The following is a 21,280-nucleotide window of genomic DNA, read 5'->3' as shown; positions in this document are numbered from 1 at the left end:
TGCAGGCATCTGACAACAAAATGGTCAGAAGATAGTAAGAGGACAAAAGCAAACTTTGCCCCAAGAGCTTCTATTCATCAACCTGAGCCTCCTGAGAGGAATAGCTAACATAGTAGAGGTCATATGTATCTGGTTAGAGCTGAGATCTTTCATAAATGCAGATGTGAGTTATTAGTAAATTTGAGCATTGATGGTTATATGAGCTCTTTGTACCTACAGATTGTCGTGGCATAAAGAAATTTGTGTTGCACTCGTTATTTATAACCATACTCATATTCAAATGTTATAAATTCAGGCTATAGTAATTTAAATTGTAGGATAATTGGTTAGAGTTAAATTTTACTACAGTTTAAATATACTGTTTCTCTGTGAATGATGAAAATTGATAATGTAGTTCAGATGTTGGTTATTGGTAGAATTTAAACAAATTTCCTTCATTACACTCAAGCATTTTATTTTATACATTTTGAAAGTTGCAGAATATTTCAAACATAAAAAAAGGACAGAAGATATTTCAAAAACACCTCTGCACTCATGCAGTTTTGCATGTTTATGTATTAATATATTTACTTGAGATCTCTTCTTAAAACAATAAAAATAGAGATTCCATTAAACAAAATAGTCTGTTTTTTTTCATTTTCTCCCCAGAGGCAACTACCATCTTAAAGTTATTAAGCTTCTTTGTAGCCTCTTTTTATGCCATCCGTCTTCCTATGTTTCCACATATGATATACAGTATTGCCATATATATTGAAAAAATTACATTACATGCATAGAACTTATTTATTTTATAACTGGAAGTTTGTACTTTTGACCACCTTCCTCCAGTTCCCTCTACCCCACCCTAAGCCATTGGTGGCCACAATTTCTGATTTCTTTTTCTATGAGTTGGGTTTTTGTTTTGTTTTTAGGTTCCACATATAAGTGAGATAGATCATACTGTATTAGTCTTTCTCTGTCTGACTTCTTTCACTTAGCATAATGTCTTCAAGATTCATCCATATTGTCACAAATGGTAGAATTTCCTTTCTTATGGCTGAGTAATATTCTACTGTATATATATACCACAACTTCTTTATCCATTCATCTATTGATGGACACTTAGATTGTTTCCAAGTCTTGGCTATTGATAATAATGCTGCTATGAACATGGTGGTGCAGATAGCTTTTCAAGTTATTCTGCATATGTTTTCATTTACTTTGGATATATTCCCAGAAGTGGAATTGCTAGATCATATGATAGTTTGCATTTCCGTAATGATTAGTGATGTTGAGCCTCTTTTCACATACCTGCCAGCCTTCTGTATGTCTGCTTTGGAGAAATGTCTATTCAGATCCTTGGCTCATTTAATTGTTGAGTTGTATGACTTCTTTGTATGTTTTGGCTATTAACCCTTTACCAGATACATGGCTTACCAATATCTTTCCCCATTCACTTGACGGTTTGGCTTCTTTTGCTGTGTGGAAGCTTTTTAATTTGATGTAGTACCACTGGTTTATCTTCTATTTTGTTGCTTGTGCTTTAGGTATCATATCCAAAAATTAGTTACCAAAATCCATGTCAGGGAGCTGTTTTCTTCTCCTGCTTTTTTGTCTGAAGCCATTTTATGTCTGTGGAACAGTGTTCCATCCTTGCTTTTTTATCTGAGGACTTTTTCTGTCTTTGGAAATGCACTCAACTCATCCATAACAGGCCAGAAGTGCTGAAGAGTTAATACCCCTGGAGCAACTCTAAACAAATGAGAGATTGGTGGAAAACATGAGGTTAATACATCCAACCATGATTTCATAGTCATTATTTCCAGAAGGAGAGCAAATAGTTAATGGATTTAAAGAAAAATATTAACCAAATGATATACAGGAGGATCACAGATAAAGCAAAATTCACAAAACTAGTTTGTGTGAACAATCTAAGAGCCCAAAAAGGAGTTTAAGGCATGGAGGGGAAACCTGTTCAAGGATTAAGGTTCTGAATTAGGCTGAGTTCCTCTTTAATTGCTGTCTCTCATTTTCCTATTGATGTATTCATACCACAAGTATTCATTGATTCTGAGTTATATTTCACAACATCTTTGAGCATTCCTAGAAGAAATAAACAGAGTTGGCCACAACAGTGACACATTCATTTACACACTGTTTTTGTTGCTATTTTTGTTTTCTTTCCTTTAGTCCTTTCTCATTTTCCACTTTTTCTTCTTCTTGTGCTTATCTTATAAATTACTTACCCCAAATCTTTGTCTGATGATATACTTTTGGGGGATACCCCAGAGCAAGACACGTGATCTAAAATGCCTTCTATGCACTTAACCTCCTTTTATTTCTAGCCATTTATTTTTAGTCCAGTCACATAAACAGCAACCACACTGAGGTCTCTGATATTCTGGAACAGGTGATAGTAATTTCCATCTCTGTACTTTTGCCTGATCTCGCATATGGTCTTCATAGCCCAATGTATGACATGCATGTCAGGGGACAAGGCAGGCCCTCACCCACATGCCTGTGTCTGTGCTCTGGTTATTACCTCTTGCCTGAAATGCCCTTTACCATTGCCTTTGAAGTTCTACTTCTGTTTCAGTATTTGACTTCACTGTATTCTCAAAGCTGTGTTATTATCTCCCCAAAACTTCCATATTACTTTGTCAAATTTAGGACTTATCACAGTGTTTTGGCTCAATATACTATCATTCAGTTACACATCTGTGCTTCTCAGTAAGTCGTGAATTCCTTGAGAGCACAAACTGTGTCTGTAAGTATTCTTTATAGTTATAAGTGTACTGATAGCTGCACAATAACCAATAATAATCTAATCAAACTAAATATCTGTTCTGAAGATATATATTTTTTAAATATTTTATTTGAGAGAGAGTGAGAGAGAGAGAGTGAGTGCACATGAGGGCAGGAAGGAGCAGAGGGAGAAGGAAAAGCAGACTCCCCGCTGCCCACTGAGCAGGGAGCCAGACATGGGGCTTCCCAGGATCCCGAGATCATGACCTGAGCCAGAGGCAGACGCTTAACCAACTGAGCCACCCAGGCACCCCAGTACTGAAAATATTTTTAATAGTTTTGTAAGCTAGCTTTAACTTCCTAAATAGACTTGGTAAATAAATTATAATTACAATTTTTAAATTTAATATTGTTACTTGTCTTAATTATTCTGAAAAAAGTGACATACGGTAAAATGTAAATCATATTATTGCATAGTAGGCAAGTGTGATAGACTGAAACATTGTCTATAATTGTTCATCTTTACCAATATCCATACTTTTGTTTTTGCTTCATCATATGGACGGCATTCCCCCTCATTTCTAGATTGTGGATTTAACTGTGTTATTTGTTTTGGACAAAGATATGTGTGTGAAAATGACAATGAACCATTGATGAATCAAGATCATAAGGGAACTCTTATGAGTCTATTTCTTTTTGTGTGTGTGTATGCCTCTAAGGTTACCACAGGAACAGCTTCCCTTGGGTATCCCTTCAACTTCAGACCCAGAATGATGAAAATGGTGAAGACCAAAGCCATTTAGTAGAACTTTATTCTGGAGAAGGGAACCACCAGCTGGGAGCAGAATGTCAGATTTTACCACCATTAGAAATTCTAATAGATTTTATCATGTAAGAAATATGAGTCTAAAAAATGGCATGATAAAGGAGTAAGCTCATTGTTAATGCCACTTTCCCTAATTTTATTATTTTTGTCAATTTTGTTTGATTAATTAAACTGTCTATAGGTTCAGATAAGTGCTAGCCAGGTCATGTTTTCACTAAGTTTTTACAAAGAGCCTCAAAAAAGATGAATTATCACCTTTAATGACTCCATCTTCCAGTTACAATCAATAACAACAATAATATTTAAAAAGCTCTAGATATCAAAAGGGAGAGGTTTCATTGACTCACAGTTATAGGTTTATCACATAACCAGCCGTATTCCATTCAAATAATTCAGACATGCCTCTGGCACTGGAAAACTAATTACACTCTTTTTTTTACACTTAATAAGTCCCATAAATCATATTGTTTAATTTTGTGGCATGGCTATTCCATCTTATACATGATGGAAAGAAATGTAGCTTTCCTTTGGTGGGGAAATAACATAACTATTACTAATAAATAAAAGAGACACTGGTCTATACATGTACATTATTAGATTAGTTCATTGTTTTGGCCACTTGTGGTTAATGTAAAGCCTTGAGTCTTTGTTTTTCAGGTCCACTTCTTTATTAAAACTAGAATGTAACCATAATTCAAAGGTGGAACCATAGCAAGACTTAAGACAGTTACACCCATTTCAAACCAAGCAATTCTGTTCAAGTTGGTCTCTGTAGGCTCATTCCTGCATTTCAAAATAAGACAAGGAAGGCCTTGGAAACTTAGCTGGGAGAGAATGGCAGCTTTTAAAATCCTCTGTGAAAGAGGCTGAGAATGCAGTTTGCTGCTGTTTGAGTTTCATATAGGTTTGAAAGATAGAATTGTAGAAAGTAATCGAGGAATTTCAAAACTTGTTAGTGGAGATCTAGGAATATTTTTATTTTTCGCACCTTTTATTATTATCCATATTCTCTTCTTTGAAAAATATCTATAAATATACCAAAATTGTTAATTAAAACATTTTATTACCAAAAGACAAACTATTTAGGATCATGGTGTCTCAGGGTTGGAGAACATATAAAATATTATTTTTTAAGCTTTTCCTTCACTCCTGGATTTTGGGAGTCAGCAAACTACACAGCCTGAAGACCAAATCTAGACTGCCACCTTTCAGTAATGTTTTATGGGAACACAACCGCATCGGTCTGTGTATGGTCTCTGGCGGCTTTTGCACCACAGTGACAGAGGGGAGGAGTTGCACCAGACGCTGAATGTGCTACATAGCCTAAAGTATTTATTACCTAACCCTTTACAGAATATGTTTACTGAATCCTACTGTATTCAGTAATATTCAATATGCATGCCTACTGTGGTGGAATTGTACACAGTGCAATGAATAAAATGAGAAAATTGGATATTTAGAGAATTAAAGTGGTTGCTTAAAATATATAGTCAACTAAGGACAATTCGAGTACTCAACTGATACTGCATTGTTCTGAATTCAGTGTTTTTCCTCTACTCCAAGAAATTGAGACATGCCTCATTAAGCTGCATGACCTAGACATCATTTATAAATAAGGCACTTATGAAAAAAATAGTCGTTAGCTCTTTTATAGAATTGAGATTTTTATTTGTGTATAGGTTATTGTATATATTTCATATAATAAAGTATAGTTGGGGGATTGAATCATTTTGGCTGCGTAATAATCTTTATCATGATAATCGTTATCATGTTCTTAGTTGAAGGTATCATCTCATCCAATACCCTGATGTCATAGCTTCTGACTACCATCTTTTGCCCATGACCACTTATTATCAGGAGCCAAACCATCTATCATCACTCATGGATGATGGATGCTTATTTGCAAAAGGACAAAATTATAGATTTTTCTCTGAGCTTTTATTATACTCCAAATCTGTTCCCTAAAAAACCAATATTTGTCTATCAAAAAATGCATATTCCTTTTGATTCAGAAATTTACTTCAAGGCATTTACATCAGAAGTTATTCTTACACTTGTTCACAAAAATATATTTTATTTTGTAGTAGGGAAAATAATCTGCCAATTACCTAAATGGTAATAAAAAAGGTAATTAAATTGGTATATCCAGCTATTAAAAATAATGAATTCATTTTTTATAAAGTTATATTTTTACCTGTTACATGTATAATGTAATCAAAAGAGCAAGATGCGCAATTATGAGTGTCTCTTCTCCCCCATCTCCTCTCTTTAGTGTGATTGTCTATTTGTCTTCCTCTGTTTAGCTTGATTGTATTGCTGTGAGCCAGGTAACCCAAATAGAAACCCAGTCCCCTTTGTACCTCCTTATCCCTTAGCTATTATGGGTCAGAAAGTTTGGTGAATAGTGTCTCCAAAAAGACTCTCAGGCTCAAATCTTCTACCTCATTCTAGCTGTCACAACTCTAGGTCAAGCTCTTATTTCTCTTTGCTGAACTTCTGAACTCCTGCAATAAAACTCCCAACCCCTATCCTAAGAAGCAATATTTTCAAGTGTTGGAATGAATTCCCCACACTGCTTCAAGCAATAGTTCTGGAGAGTCACTTGATTATGTCAATGTCCTTGTTCAAAACTTTGAATCACCCCATTGCTCCATGATAAAGCCTAACGTCCTGTCATGGATTATCTTTTCTTTCATGACCTAGCAACTGCTGAGTTCTTTAGTGGGGGTCAGATATCTCATGTCTACAAGAACCAGGAAGGAGATGTAAATGAACAAAATGAACCTAGTGGGGTGCATGCCCTGGTTCATTTGGACAGCTGCTCTTCAGCTGCTCCTCAGTCTTAGTCGGTGTTGCCATCTGAGTTGTGTGGGTCCAGTCTCTGCCTTTACGCTCACCAGTAACTCCTGTTAATAAATACACAAGGCCAGCGCTAATATCACTTTCCTTTTATAGCTATCTCTGACCATCTCCTGCCCAAGTTCAAATTAAATGTTCCCTCATCTGTGTCCAGAATACTCTCTATATATTCTTATGATGTTCTTTATCACCATGTATTTTAGCTATTATTGATGTCTTTTTTTTTCTTCCTAAAATGTGATCTCCATAGGGGTAGGAAGCATAACATTTCTTTTGTATAATTCTCAATGCAGAGGCCTTGAATATATGAGAAATAATTGGCATTTGAAACATTGAAAAGTATGAATATGAACAAAATGTTTCAAGGACTGAAAAAAGGGTGTGGTTAATTCTGTCTTAACATCTAGGGGGATGGTAAATGCTTCACTAGGAGATGATTTTTCAGATGAATCTTGAAGAGCAAATAGGAATTTCCAGGTACAAGATAACAGGGTGAAGGATGGAGGAAAATGAGAGGAAAGGATTCTGTACTCAGAAAACAAGCATTTGCAGACTCATACCGAGTGCGGCGTGCGCTGGCAATGACAGCTGTCCACAGTGGTCACTTGTGTGGGATTAAGAGAGTGGGGATTCGGGATGGGAGTGCAGCCTGAGTTCAAAGGGATGAGCACGCTCCAAGTGTCAACCTGCGGTCTTGAGATTTTATTTATGGGGTGTGGGAAGTCAGGGATGTTTTTTAAAGTACAATATTGACATGATTTATCTTGAATGTGTTACTTAGGAAAAATATAGTTCTTTCATCTCTGTAGAGATTAACTTGGAAGACAGAAACACAGGTTGGGGGGAGGACACACTGAGGAGGTTGCTGAAAATATAAAAGGTACCAAGGATGAAGCATCCAGTTTGAAGAGTGACCGATCAGAGAGCCACAGATGGGCGACATACAGAGCTTGCAGTCTGTGAATCTGCTATCTTGCCAATGCAGACAAGACTTTGCCAGACATTTTTTTTTGGCTAGAAAGCTGACTCCTTCACCCACGTGCTCACTTCCTACTTACTCTTCAACACACAGAGCCCTGTCACTGTGGGGAGGAAGCATTCTTTGGCAAACCACACATTCCTCACCCTTAGTCTACGTGAGGGACTCCTGGTCCTCTGTGTTCTCCTAGCCCTTCTGCACACCCTAGTAGTACATGCGTTCTACAGTATGTGTCTCTGCTAATCTTTTGTTTTATCTGAAGCTGTCAGCATCTTGAGGAAGGTATCTGTGAGTTGTCTTGTGGTATCTCTTTTTAGTACCAAGCACTGTAAGCAGCAGTAGAAGTTCACTGAATTAATAAATAAAGAAGGACTGACAAAGTAATTGTGGCAAATAGGAGACAGCAGATTGTTAATATAACTGGAATTATTACTTTTAAATCTTTCTAGCTTGGACTGCCTTTTTACTGTTTTGCCTCAATAATCGGAGATAATGCTTTCCTTAATGATTAAGTGTACAAATGGATTGTTAATTTTTACTTAATAAAACACATACTGTGTTTTAAGTGCTACATCATCAAAAACCTGATATAGATTCAGCTTTGAAAATTTAATTAAATATTGTCTCATAAAAGCTGTCTAAAAATTACTCTATATAATGTAACTATGTTATAAGAGAGCTCACACTGAAATAGTGCTAAAGATTTTCAGTCAATTGAAGTATAAAGGAGAACAAAATGAAAATTTAAGACGATAATTCATTATTTTACGATCAAATTAAAGTTATAGAAAAATTTACATTTTGCAATCAATTAGCATATACATCATATTCCACACATTTCAGCTTATATTCTTTAATGCTTTAATATATCAAATTATGACAGGATATTCAATTCATTGTTTTTTCTTACCTAAATATGGTTACTCTTGTGAACTTTATCCAAAGAGGACCAGTTGTGGCCATTGTGAATAAGCCCTTGGCTTGCATTAATTAGCATCAGTTCTCCATGGGTGTTTTTACAGTAACGGAAATGCAGTGAGCACCATTATCACTGTTTCCTACATCTCTCCGTACTACCCAGCTAAACACCATCAAGGTCAATTTAATAATATTTATGTTTTCCTAATAATTAAAAAAGATAGGGCAGTGGTGCTGGGAGCCTCGCGGGCGCGGCGCCGTTACTCGCGGTCGGAGGCGGCAGCGGAGGCGCCCCGCCCGCACAGCCCCTGCACTGGTGCAGCCACCCTCGCTCCCTCTGCTCCTCTTCCCTTCGCTCGCACCAGGGCTGATCATCCTTCGCACCATGGCTGATCAGCTGACCGAAGAACAGATTGCTGGGTTCAAGGAAGCTTTCTCCCTATTTGACAAAGATGACGATGGCAGCATCACAACAAAGGAACTTGGAACTGTCATGAGGTCACTGGGTCAGAACCCAACAGAAGCCGAATTGCAGGATTTGATCAATGATGGGCATGCTGACGGAAATGGCACCATTGACTTCCCAGAATTTTTGACTATGATGGCTAGAAAAATGAAAGATACAGACAGTGAAGAAGAAATCCGCGAGGCATTCTGAGTCTTTGACAAGGATGGCAACGGTTACGTCAGCGCGGCGGAGCTACGTCACGTCATGACCAACTTAGGAGAAAAACTAACAGGTGAAGAAGTAGATGAAATGATCAGAGAAGCAGATATTGATGGAGATGGGCAAGTCAACTCTGAGGAATTTGTACAGATGATGACTGCAAAATGAAGGCCTACTTTCAACTCCTTTCCCCCCTTCTAGAAGAACCAAATTGAATCTTTTACTTACCTCTTGCAAAAAAAAAAAAAAAAAAAAAAAAAAAAAGTTCATTTACTCATTCTGTTTCTATATAGCAAAACTGAATGTCAAAAGTACCTTCTGTCCACACACACAAAATCTGCATGTATTGGTTGGTGGTCCTGTCCCCTAAAGATCAAGCTACACATCAGTTTTACTATATAAATACTTGTATTACCTTAATGATTAGGAAGCACCTAGTGGACTCCTTGCAGTTCCATTTGCTCATGATTAATACACTGTTTGAGCTGGCCAGTTTTTCTTGCATGCAGCTTAATAATTGAGCACAGTCAGGCATTTGTATTAAAAATGAAAAATGAAAAAACAAATTTAAAACTTCTTTAAAAAAAGATATTATAGACTATATGTAACTAAAGTGTGGACAATGAAATATAGTCACCCCCGGTTTTGGAGGGAGAATAAATTGTTAGTGCTTTAGAAAATGTGGCACTATATAACAAAATATCTATGAAGTCTTTTGGGGGGCTGTGGAGATAAATAGGCTGAGCATAGAGGATTTTTAGAGCAATGAAAATACTCTGTATGATAGTTAAGGTAGATATATGTAATTATATATTTGCCCAAACCCACACAATATATGACATCAAGAGTGAATTCTAATGTAAAGTGTGGACTTTAGGTGATTACGATATAACAATGTAGGTTTATCCCTGATAAAAAATTATACATTCTAGTGAGTCATGTTGATAGTGGAGGAGGCTGTGCACCTCTGGCAGCAGGGTGCTTACGGGAAATGTCTGTACCTCCTTTTACTTTTATTATCAACCTGAAACAGCTCTAAAAAATACACTCTTAAAAAAATTATTGCAGGAATTATTTTTCATAATGCCAGAGCCTAGAACATGTATTTGCCTTCCCATCTACCCAGAGTAACACTGCAGTGACTTAGAGTGAAGTAACTTAGAGCTATGTAGCCATACTGAAAAGATGAAAAAAAGAAAACAAGAAAAAAAACAAAAAAGTCCTCTGCGGAGGCAAGACTGAGTTATTGTAAGAGAGGGAGCACATGATATCATTTTAACATTTAAACCTAAATAGATGAAAACTTCAGGTCAAAAATGACATTGAAGAAAGTTTCAGAGAAGATGGGGCTTGTTTTTTTTTTTTCAAGTGTGCATTCATTCTAAGATTAGAAAACCTTGTTGGCTTCAGTACCAAATACAGATATGTGGGATCTAGTCACTTCTCATCACCTGCACTGCAAAAGCCCTGGTCTGAATCACCACCTCTCTGTCTGGAGGACTGCAGTAAACAGGTCCCCTGCTTTGCCTGCCAAGCCCCAAGAGTCAGTTCTCAAGACAGTTGTAGTGCAAGACTTAAAGCCAGATCATGTTCCTTCTCTGTCAAAAGCAGGTGCATTCCTGCTTCTCTAGAACCAGAAGCCACATTCCTTGAGTGACCTCTGAGGCCCTAAGGGATCAACATGACCCTTCTTTCTGACCTCCTCACCTACAACTCTCCTCCTTGCTTCAGCGCCTCTGGCCACCGGCCTTCTTCTTCTTCTTCTTCTTTTTTTTTAAATACTTTATTTATTTGACAGAGAGAGACATAGCGACAGAGGGAACACAAGCAGGGGGAGCAGGAGAGGGAGAAGCAGGCTTCCTGCTGAGCAGGGAGCCCGATGTGGGGCTCGATCCCAGGGCCCTGGGATCATGACCTGAGCCGAAGGCAGACGCTTAATGACTGAGCCACCCAGGCGCCCCGCCACCAGCCTTCTATTATATTCATATAGGCTAAGGACCCTCGGACTCCTGTTGTGTGAACTGATGCTTTGGTTGGCCCATACTGCTTTTCCCATACATGCTTACGTGTTTGACACTCATGCTGCTTCAATGTCTGCCTAAATCTTACTGTCTCAGTGAGGTCTACCCTAACTTCGAGATTTAACAGAGAGAACTTCATCCTTTGTTAACCTCCACAAATGCCATTATGCTGCTTAACTTCTTTCTTAGTTATCTTAAACTGTTAACATACTAAATGATACATTTATTTATTATGTTTTGTCTCTTTTTTTTTTTTTTTGGTCTCTCTTTTCTTAATGTACTGTAACCTCCATAATGATAAGGATATTAGTCTGCTATATTCAATAGCGAGAATCCCAGAATCTAGAACATTCTTTAGTACGTAAGGGGTGTGTTATAAATAACAGTCAAGTCAATCAGTGGTTAAAGACTAACTTAAGCCTTTAGATTAACAACAACAACACTCCTGTTTCTCTGCAGCTGTCCCCAGCTTTGGGTGGGAGCCACTGCTGGGCTCTGGCTTCCTGTGGGCTGGAGGGTGAGGTGGTGGAGGCAGCAGCCCCAGAACCTGGCGTCTCAAAGTCCACTGCCCCCACCTGGTGCCCCTCTGCCCGCCTGCTATACCCTGAGCCTGCAGCTTCTCGCCTCAGCATCCTGCCACCACTGTGGCCCAGCGATGGGCCCGATGTCAGCCATCATGTATGTGGTGGTGGGAGACGGAGCTGTAGGTAAAACTTGCCTACTCATTAGTTACATAGCCAATGCATTTCCTAGGGAATATATCCCCGCTGTCTTTGACAGCTATTCTGCCAATGTTATGGTAGATGAAAAACCAGTGAATCCGGGTTTACGAGCTACAGCTGGACAAGAAGATTATGACAGATTTTGTCCCTTATCCTATCTGCATATGGATGTATTCTTGTTTTGCTTTTCTTTTATGTGTCCTGTATCATTTGAAAATGTTTGAGCAAAGCAGTAACCTAAAGTGTGACACCACTTTTCCAACACCCCCGTCATCCTGGTTCAGACTAAACTTGATCTCATAGACCACACAGACACGATTGAGAAACCGAAGGAGAAGACTCCCACCACCTACCCACAGGCTTTGGCCATGGCTAAGGAGATCGATGCTATAAAATACTTGCAGCGCTCCCCACTCAGTAAGGCCTCGACAGTGTTTGATGTAGCTCTCCCAGTGGTTCTGTGCCCTCCTCCAGTCAAGACGAGGAAGAGAAAATGCCTACTGGTCTGTCCTCCTCAGAATCTTTGTAGACTTTGCTCAAAAATGGTGAAGCCCTACGCTCAGTGCCAAGTTTTTGTTACAGATTATTTTTTTCATAAAACCATTTTGAACCAAGGGGGGCGGAGCAAGATGGCGGAGGAGTAGGAGACCTGGATTTCGTCTCCTCTCAGGAATTCAGCTGGATAGGGATCAAACCATTCTGAACACCTACAAACTCAACAGGAGATCAAAGAAAAGAAGAGCAACAACTCTCTGAACAGAAAAGCGACCACTTTCTGGAAGGTAGGACGTGCGGAGAAGTGAATCCGAGGCGATATTCGGGAGGATAGACGGCGGGGGAGGGGCCTCCGACGGCCGCTTCTGGCAAGTGATAGAGCCACGGAGCACAAAGTCGGAACTTTTAGAAGTCTGCTCCGCTGAGGGACGTCACTCTGGTGGCGAAGTGGGGGGTGGAACCCTCGCGGGACAGTGTGGTCTCAGGACCCTCGGGGTCACAGAAAGACCGGGGGTGCCTGAGTGCGGCAGAGCTCCCAGGTATCGGAGCAGGGAAGCCGGCTGCAGAGACGGAGCCCAGGCGCAGGCTCTCAGCTCGGGGTTGCTATAAACCGTGATCCGCGGCACAGTCGGGCCACTGCTTCTCCAGCAGGGACCCAACAAGCGGCAGATCCGGGGACACTCACCTTCTTCCCCCGGGAGGAGAGGTGCGGGAGCGCACCGCGGGGATCTGCTGGGCTTGGAGACTCCACCCGGGGTCGGGTGCCAGATAGAAAGGCGCGGTCACAAGCCGGGTGAGCTCGGAGTGCGGCGGGAGACCGGGGAGACGGGAGTGACTGACGGCTTTTCTCTGGGGGCTCGCTGAGGAGCGGGACCCCGAGTTCTCGGCTCCGCTGGGGCGGAGACTGGGAGGCCGCCATTTTCACTCTCCGCCTCCAAAGCTGTACGGAGAGCTTGCAGGGAACAAAAGCTCCGGAGAGCAAACCTGAGCAGATTACTTAGCCCGGACCGGCAAGGGCGGGGCAATTTTGCCTCCGGCAAAGACATTTGGGAACCACGGCAACAGGCCCCTCCCCCAGAAGATCAGCAAGAACAGCCAGCCAAGACCAAGTTTACCGATCAATGAGAACGGCAGAACTCCAGCGCTAGGGGAACACTGCACATAGAATTCATGGCTTTTTTACCATGATTCTTTAGTCTTTCAAAGTTAATTATGTTTTTTAACTGTCTTTTTTTCTTTTTTCCTTTTTTCTTTTTTTTTTGAATTTTTCTTTTTCCCTTTTTCAACCAACATCTTATCAATCCCTTTTTTAAAAAAAAACATTTTTATTTTTCATTTTTAAAGTCATATTCTATCCCTTCATAGTAGTTACCCGTATTTTTGGCATATATATATAAGTTGTTCTCTCTTTAAAATCTTGAGATAGTTTCTTCTAACAGATCAAAATATACTCTAAATCTCTAGTGTATGGTTTTTTCTACTCCCCTGCCTGATCACATTCTCTCCCTTTTTTCTTTCTTTCTTTTTTTTTTTTATCCTCTTCTTTCTTTTTTCAAACAACTTATCAAATCCTTTTTAAAAATTTTTTATAATTTCCATCCTTACAGTCATATTCCATCCCTTCATCATATCAACCCTTATTTTTGTACATATATAAGTTTTTCTTTCTTTAAAATTTTGGGAGGGACTTTCTTTTAACAGACCAAAATACACCCAAAATCTAGTGTGTGGCACTGATCTATAATCCAGCCTGATCATATTTGATCACATTCTGTTTTTGTTTTGTTTTGTTTTGTTCTGCTTTTGTTTGTTTTTATCTTTATCTTTTTCTTTTTTCTTTTTTTCTTTCCTTTTCTTTTTTCTCTCTTTCCCTTTCTTTTCCCACTGCTTCAGGTCTTTTCTGATTTGTTTAGAGTATATTTTCTGGGGACGTTGTTACCCTGCTAGCATTTTGTTCTCTCATTAATCTATTCTCCTCTGCACAAAATGACAAGACGGAAAAAATCACCTCAACAAAAAGAACAAGAGGTAGTACCGACTGCCAGGGACCTACTCAATACGGACATTAGTACGATGTCAGATCTAGAGTTCAGAATCATCACTTTAAAGATACTAGCTGGGCTTGAAAAAAACATGGAAGTTATTAGAGAAACCCTTTCTGGAGAAGTAAAAGAACTAAAATCGAACCAAGTAGAAATCAAAAAGGCTATTAATGAGGTGCAATCAAATATGGGGGCGCTAACTGCTAGGATAAATGAGGCAGAAGAAAGAATCAGTGAGATAGAAGACCAAATGATGGAAAATAAAGAAGCTGAGAAAAAGAGAGATAAACAACTACTGGATCACGAGGGCAGAATTCGAGAGATAAACGATACCATAAGACGAAACAACATTAGAATAATTGGGATCCCAGAAGAAGAAGAAAGAGAGAGAGGTGCAGAAGGTATAATGGAGCAAATTATAGCAGAGAACTTCCCTAATTTGGGGAAGGAAACAGGCATCAAAATCCAGGAAGCACAGAGAACCCCTCTCAAAATCAATAAAAATAGGTCAACACCCCGACATCTAATAGTAAAACTTACGAGTCTCAGAGACAAAGAGAAAATCCTGAAAGCAGCTCGGGAGAAGAGATATGTAACCTACAATGGTAGAAACATTAGATTGGCAACAGACTTATCCACAGAGACCTGGCAGGCCAGAAAGGACTGGCAGGACATATTCAGAGCACTAAATGAGAAAAATATGCAGCCAAGAATACTATATCCAGCTAGGCTGTCATTGAAAATTGAAGGAGAGATAAAAAGCTTCCAGGACAAACAAAAACTAAAGGAATTTGCAAACACGAAACCAGCCCTACAACAAATATTGAAAGGGGTCCTCTAAGCAAAGAGAGAGCCTAAAAGCAACATAGACCAGAAAGGAACACAAACAATATACAGTAACCGTCACTTTACAGGCAATACAATGGCACTGAACTCCTATCTTTCAATAGTTACCCTGAATGTAAATGGGCTAAATGCCCCAATCAAAAGACACAGGCTATCAGATTGGATTAAAAAACAAGACCCATCGATATGCTGTCTGCAAGAGACTCATTTTAGACCCAAAGACACCCCCAGATTGAAAGTGAGGGGGTGGAAAACTATTTACCATGCTAATGGACACCAAAAGAAAGCTGGGGTGGCAATCCTTATATCAGACAAATTAGATTTTAAACCAAAGACTGTAATAAGAGATGAGAAAGGACACTATATCACACTTAAAGGGTCTATCCAACAAGAAGATCTAACAATTGTAAATATCTATGCCCCTAACATGGGAGCAGCCAATTATATAAGGCAATTAATAACAAAAGCAAAGAAACACATCGACAACAATACAATAATAGTGGGGGACTTTAACACCCCCCTCACTGAAATGGACAGATCGTCTAAGCAAAAGATGAACAAGGAAATAAAGACTTTAAATGACACACTGGACCAAATGGACTTCACAGACATATTCAGAACATTCCATCCCAAAGCAACGGAATACACATTCTTCTCTAGTGCCCATGGAACATTCTCCAGAATAGATCACATCCTAGGTCATAAATCAGGTCTCAACCGGTACCAGAAGATTGGGATCATCCCCTGCCTATTTTCAGACCACAATGCTTTGAAACTAGAACTCAATCACAAGAGGAAAGTCAGAAAGAACTCAAATACATGGAGGCTAAAGAGCATCCTACTGAAGAATGAATGGGTCAACCAGGAAATTAAAGAAGAATTAAAAAAATTCATGGAAACCAATGAAAATGAAAACACAACTATTCAAAATCTTTGGGATACAGCAAAGGCAGTCCTAAGAGGAAAGTATATAGCAATACAAGCCTTTCTCAAGAAACAAGAAAGGTCTCAAGTACACAACCTAACCCTACACCTAAAGGAGCTGGAGAAAGAACAGCAAATAAAGCCTAAACCCAGCAGGAGAAGAGAAATAATAAAGATCAGAGCAGAAATCAATGAAATAGAAACCAAAAGAACAGTAGAACAGATCAACGAAACTAGGAGCTGGTTCTTTGAAAGAATTAACAAGATTGATAAGCCCCTGGCCAGACTTATCAAAAAGAAAAGAGAAATGACCCAAATCAACAAAATCATGAATGAAAGAGGAGAAATCACAACCAACACCAAAGAAATACAAACAATTATAAGAACATATTATGAGCAACTCTATGCCCGCAAATTAGATAACCTGGAAGTAATGGATGCATTCCTAGAGATGTATCAACTACCAAAACTGAACCAGGAAGAAATAGAACACCTGAACAGACCTATAACCACTAAGGAAATAGAAGCAGTCATCAAAAATCTCCCAAAACACAAAAGCCCAGGGCCAGATGGCTTCCCAGGGGAATTCTACCAAACATTTCAAGAAGAATTAATACCTATCCTTCTGAAACTGTTCCAAAAAATAGAAATGGAAGGAAAACTTCCAAACTCATTTTATGAGGCCAGCATTACCTTGATCCCAAAACCAGACAAAGACCCCATCAAAAAGGAGAATTACAGACCAATATCCCTGATGAACATGGATGCAAAAATTCTCACCAAAATACTAGCCAATAGGATCCAACAGTACATTAAAAGGATTATTCACCACGACCAAGTCGGATTTATCCCTGGGCTGCAAGGTTGGTTCAACATCCGCAAATCAATCAACGTGATACAATACATTAACAAAAGAAAAAACAAGAATCACATGATCCTCTCAATAGATGCAGAAAAAGCATTTGACAAAGTACAGCATCCTTTCTTGATTGAAACTCTTCAGAGTGTAGGGATAGAGGGTACATACCTCAATATCATAAAAGCCATCTATGAAAAACCTACAGCGAATATCATTCTCAATGGGGAAAAACTGAGAGCTTTCCCCCTAAGGTCAGGAACGCGGCAGGGATGTCCACTATCACCACTGATATTCAACATAGTATTGGAAGTCCTAGCCACAGCAATCAGACAACAAAAAGAAATCAAAGGCATCCAAATTGGCAAAGAAGAAGTCAAACTCTCACTCTTTGCAGATGATATGATACTTTATGTGGAAAATCCCAAAGACTCCACCCCAAAACTGCTAGAACTCATACAGGAATTCAGTCAAGTGGCAGGATATAAAATCAATGCACAGAAGTCAGTGGCATTCCTATACACCAACAACAAGTCAGAAGAAAGAGAAATTAAGGAGTCGATCCCATTTACAATTGCACCCAAAACCATAAGATACCTAGGAATAAATCTAACCAAAGAGGCAAAGGATCTGTACTCAGAAAACTATAAAATACTCATGAAAGAAATGGAGGAAGACACAAAGAAATGGAAAAACGTTCCATGCTCATGGATTGGAAGAACAAATATTGTGAAGATGTCAATGCTACCTAGAGCAATCTACACATTCAATGCAATCCCCATCAAAATACCATCCACTTTTTTCAAAGAAATGGAACAAATAATCCTAAAATTTGTATGGAACCAGAAAAGACCCCGAATAGCCAGAGGAATGTTGAAAAAGAAAAGCAAAGCTGGCGGCATCACAATTCCAGACTTCCAGCTCTATTACAAAGCTGTCATCATCAAGACAGTATGGTACTGGCACAAAAACAGACACATAGATCAATGGAACAGAATAGAGAGCCCAGGAATGGACCCTCAACTCTATGGTCAACTAATCTTCAACAAAGCAGGAAAGAATGTCCAATGGAAAAAAGACAGTCTCGTCAACAAATGCTGTTGGGAAAATTGGACAGCCACATGCAGAAGAATGAAACTGGACCATTTCCTTACACCACACACAAAAATAGACTCAAAATGGTTGAAAGACCTCAATGTGAGACAGGAGTCCATCAAACTCCTAAAGGAGAACACAGGCAGCAACCTCTTCGACCTCAGCCGCCAAACTTCTTCCTAGAAACATCGCCAAAGGCAAGGGAAGCAAGGTCAAAAATGAACTATTGGGACCTCATCAAGATAAAAAGCTTTTGCAAAGCAAAAGAAACAGTCAACAAAACCAAAAGACAACCGACAGAATGGGAGAAGATATTTGCAAATGACATATCAGATGAAGGGCTAGTATCCAAAATCTATAAAGAACTTATCAAACTCAACACTCAAAGAACAAGGAATCCAATCAAGAAATGGGCAGAAGACATGAACAGACATTTTTCCAAAGAAGACATCCAAATGGCCAACAGACACATGAAAAAGAGTTCAATATCGCTTGGCATCAGGGAAATCCAAATCAAAACCTCAACGAGATACCACCTCACACCAGTCAGAATGGCTAAATTTAACAAGTCAGGAAATGACAGATGTTGGCGGGGATGCAGAGAAAGGGGAACCCTCCTACACTGTTGATGGGAAGGCAAGCTGGTGCAGCCAATCTGGGAAACAGGATGGAGGTTCCTCAAAAAGTTGAAAATAGAGCTACCCTATGACCCAGCCATTGCATACTGGGTATTTACCCCAAAGATACAAAAGTAGGGATCCGAAAGGGTACGTGCACCCCGATGTTTATAGCAGCAATGTCCACAATAGCCAAACTGTGGAAAGAGCCAAGATGTCCATTGACAGATGAATGGATAAAGAAGATGTGGTATATATATACAATGGAATATTATGCAGCCATCAAAAGGAATGAGATCTTGCCATTTGCAACGACGTGGATGGAACTGGAGGGTATTATGCTGAGCGAAATAAGTCAAACAGAGAAAGACATGTATCATATGACCTCACTGATATGAGGAATTCTTAATCTCAGGAAACAAACTGAGGGTTGCTGGAGTGGGGGGTGGGGTGGGAGGGATGGGGTGACTGGGTGATGGACACTGGGGAGGGTATGTGTTCTGGTAAGCGCTGTGAACTGTGCAAGACTGTTGAATCTCAGATCTGTACCTCTGAAACAAATAATGCAATAGATGTTAAGAAAGAAAAAAAGAAGAAGAATGTAGCAGGAGGGGAAGAATGAAGGGGGGGAAATCGGAGGGGGAGAAGAACCATGAGAAACAATGGACTCTGAAAAACAAACTGAGGGTTCTAGAGGGGAGGGGGTTGGGAGGATGGGTTAGCCTGGTGATGGGTATTGAGGAGGGCACGTTCTGCATGGAGCACGGGGTGTTATGCACAAACAATGAATCATGGAACACTATATCTAAAACTAATGATGTAATGTATGGGGATTAACATAACAATAAAAAAATTAAAAAAAAAAAAAAAAAAAAAAACATTTTGAACCAGTCAGTAATATTTAAGTTTTATTTGTTTAAAGTGTAAGACTTCAAACTTTCACATTAAATTAAAATTTTGTCCTAAAATGGCAAGCTTTCTTAAAGCCTTATTTTTCTAAAGCCCCTATTGTTGCTCAGATTAAGAGTTGCCAAATTACCTTAATAACCACGTTGCATTGTTGTGCTGAGAACACTAAGCACTAAACCATTAAAGACCTTTGTCTTTAAGAAGAGACTTCTGCTTCCCAAGTTTGGCAATGCAGATACTTCTTAACTAGTTTCTGATACGAGAGCAGCACAGCCTCCTTTATGAAATGTTGCCATCTAACCCCGCATAATTTATCAACCCTTGTCCATTCCCTAACACTGTACTGTATGTCAAAATGGAATGAGTGTAATGACTCAACTCTTTGAATCAATCTTTTTTATTTGATTTTGTAGTGAGACTTAAAAAAAAACACACAGCAATAACCGCAACAACAACAAAACTGCATATTCACTTTTGCTGAGATTTTGAATAGACCTCTTACTCCCCTGTCCTTCTAATGAAGTATCTGCTCTAGCTGTGGGCCGACTGGGGTGGGATGTGTGCAGCACCTGTCATGATCAAAGAATGAAGACAGTATTTTGACAAAATCTGGAGGTTAATTTACACTACGTTGTACATGTCATAATTAAGCTGAGTAAAAGTGTCATGGGTAAAATTTTAAAAGGTTAATTTCTGTCAAGTGCAGTAAATGATGAAGAAAGGTTGGTATTATCACTGTCTTTAGGCTTTTCCTTTTTCTTAGACCTGACTGCCATCCCTCTTGAAACTGGGCATTTAATTCATCTTTGAGGTGGTCATTCTGTGAGGGTTCTGTAAGTCCGTGCTAATGCAGTTCTGTACAGCTTACCCACTGGCAAGAATACAAGGTTGGACCTTTCAACCGCTAGAACAAATTTTTTTAAATTGACAGCTGCAGAATTCTCAAGTGGTTTTACATTGATCTTTTGCTACTGCAATTAGCAGTATGTTTTGATGTATGACTTAATAAATTCTTGAGTCATAAAAAAATGCTAAGCAGAATGAGTTAAAGAAAACGATGAAGAGAGATCCATGGATCGTAGTAAAATTAAATAATATCTAAGGATAAGCAAAAATTTCTACAAAGCTTCCTGATAAAGTTTTTATAAAAAAATAGGATCATTTTGGCTCCAGATTTGTCTTCAACAATATGAGTCTTCAGGAGGCATTCAATCTTTGCCCTCAAGGTTCTGAGTCAAAATACATTTGAATTTAGACTTATATACTTAGCCAGATGGTATTCATATATGAATGCAGAATAAAGGTATTGAAGATTCATAGGCTGAGGAAAGTTTTTCTCTCACCAAACTATTCTGAAATATTAGTCAAAGGTATACATTACCAAAATGAAACTGAAATATAAGAATGATCATAATTGTGATTCAGAAAATAGCAAGTCACAACTAGAATGCAACAAAAAGCAAGCAAAACAGAGAGGGAAGCAATGGACCTCCATAGCCATTGGCTCAATTCAGCATGTGAAAGAGGTGATTGTATGATAAAGCAAATGAAAAAACCTTAACGTTATAATTAAAAATATATGTAAATTTTGTCAGTGGAAAGGCATTTAAAAATCTAAGAGATAACCAAGACATATAGAAAATATTGAAAATATAGAGCAAAATCATGACACAATTTTGAGTTTTCATAGGTGTTTTCTTTTTTTAAATTTTTTTATTGTTATGTTAATCCCCATACATTACATCATTAGTTTTAGATATAGTGTTCCATGATTCATTGT

The 21,280-nt window shown here is 38.9% G+C and overlaps 1 long non-coding RNA gene and 2 pseudogenes across 3 annotated transcripts in view; all 3 read left to right on the top strand.

Moving 5' to 3' along the window:
- LOC144380151 (uncharacterized) overlaps window positions 1–21,280 on the top strand; it is a 691,469-nt gene that overhangs the window by 540,665 nt on the left and 129,524 nt on the right. The window lies entirely within an intron of this gene.
- On the top strand, window positions 8,691–9,454 carry LOC118544029 (calmodulin pseudogene; annotated as a pseudogene).
- The window catches only part of LOC118544030 (ras-related C3 botulinum toxin substrate 1 pseudogene), a 37,519-nt pseudogene continuing 27,897 nt past the window's right edge, over window positions 11,659–21,280 (top strand).

Source organism: Halichoerus grypus, chromosome 14 (genome assembly GCF_964656455.1).
Source record: "Halichoerus grypus chromosome 14, mHalGry1.hap1.1, whole genome shotgun sequence".
NCBI lineage: Eukaryota > Metazoa > Chordata > Mammalia > Carnivora > Phocidae > Halichoerus > Halichoerus grypus.
The sequence above is the reverse complement of the archived record's forward strand: the minus strand, read 5'-3'. Positions and strand labels throughout refer to the sequence as shown.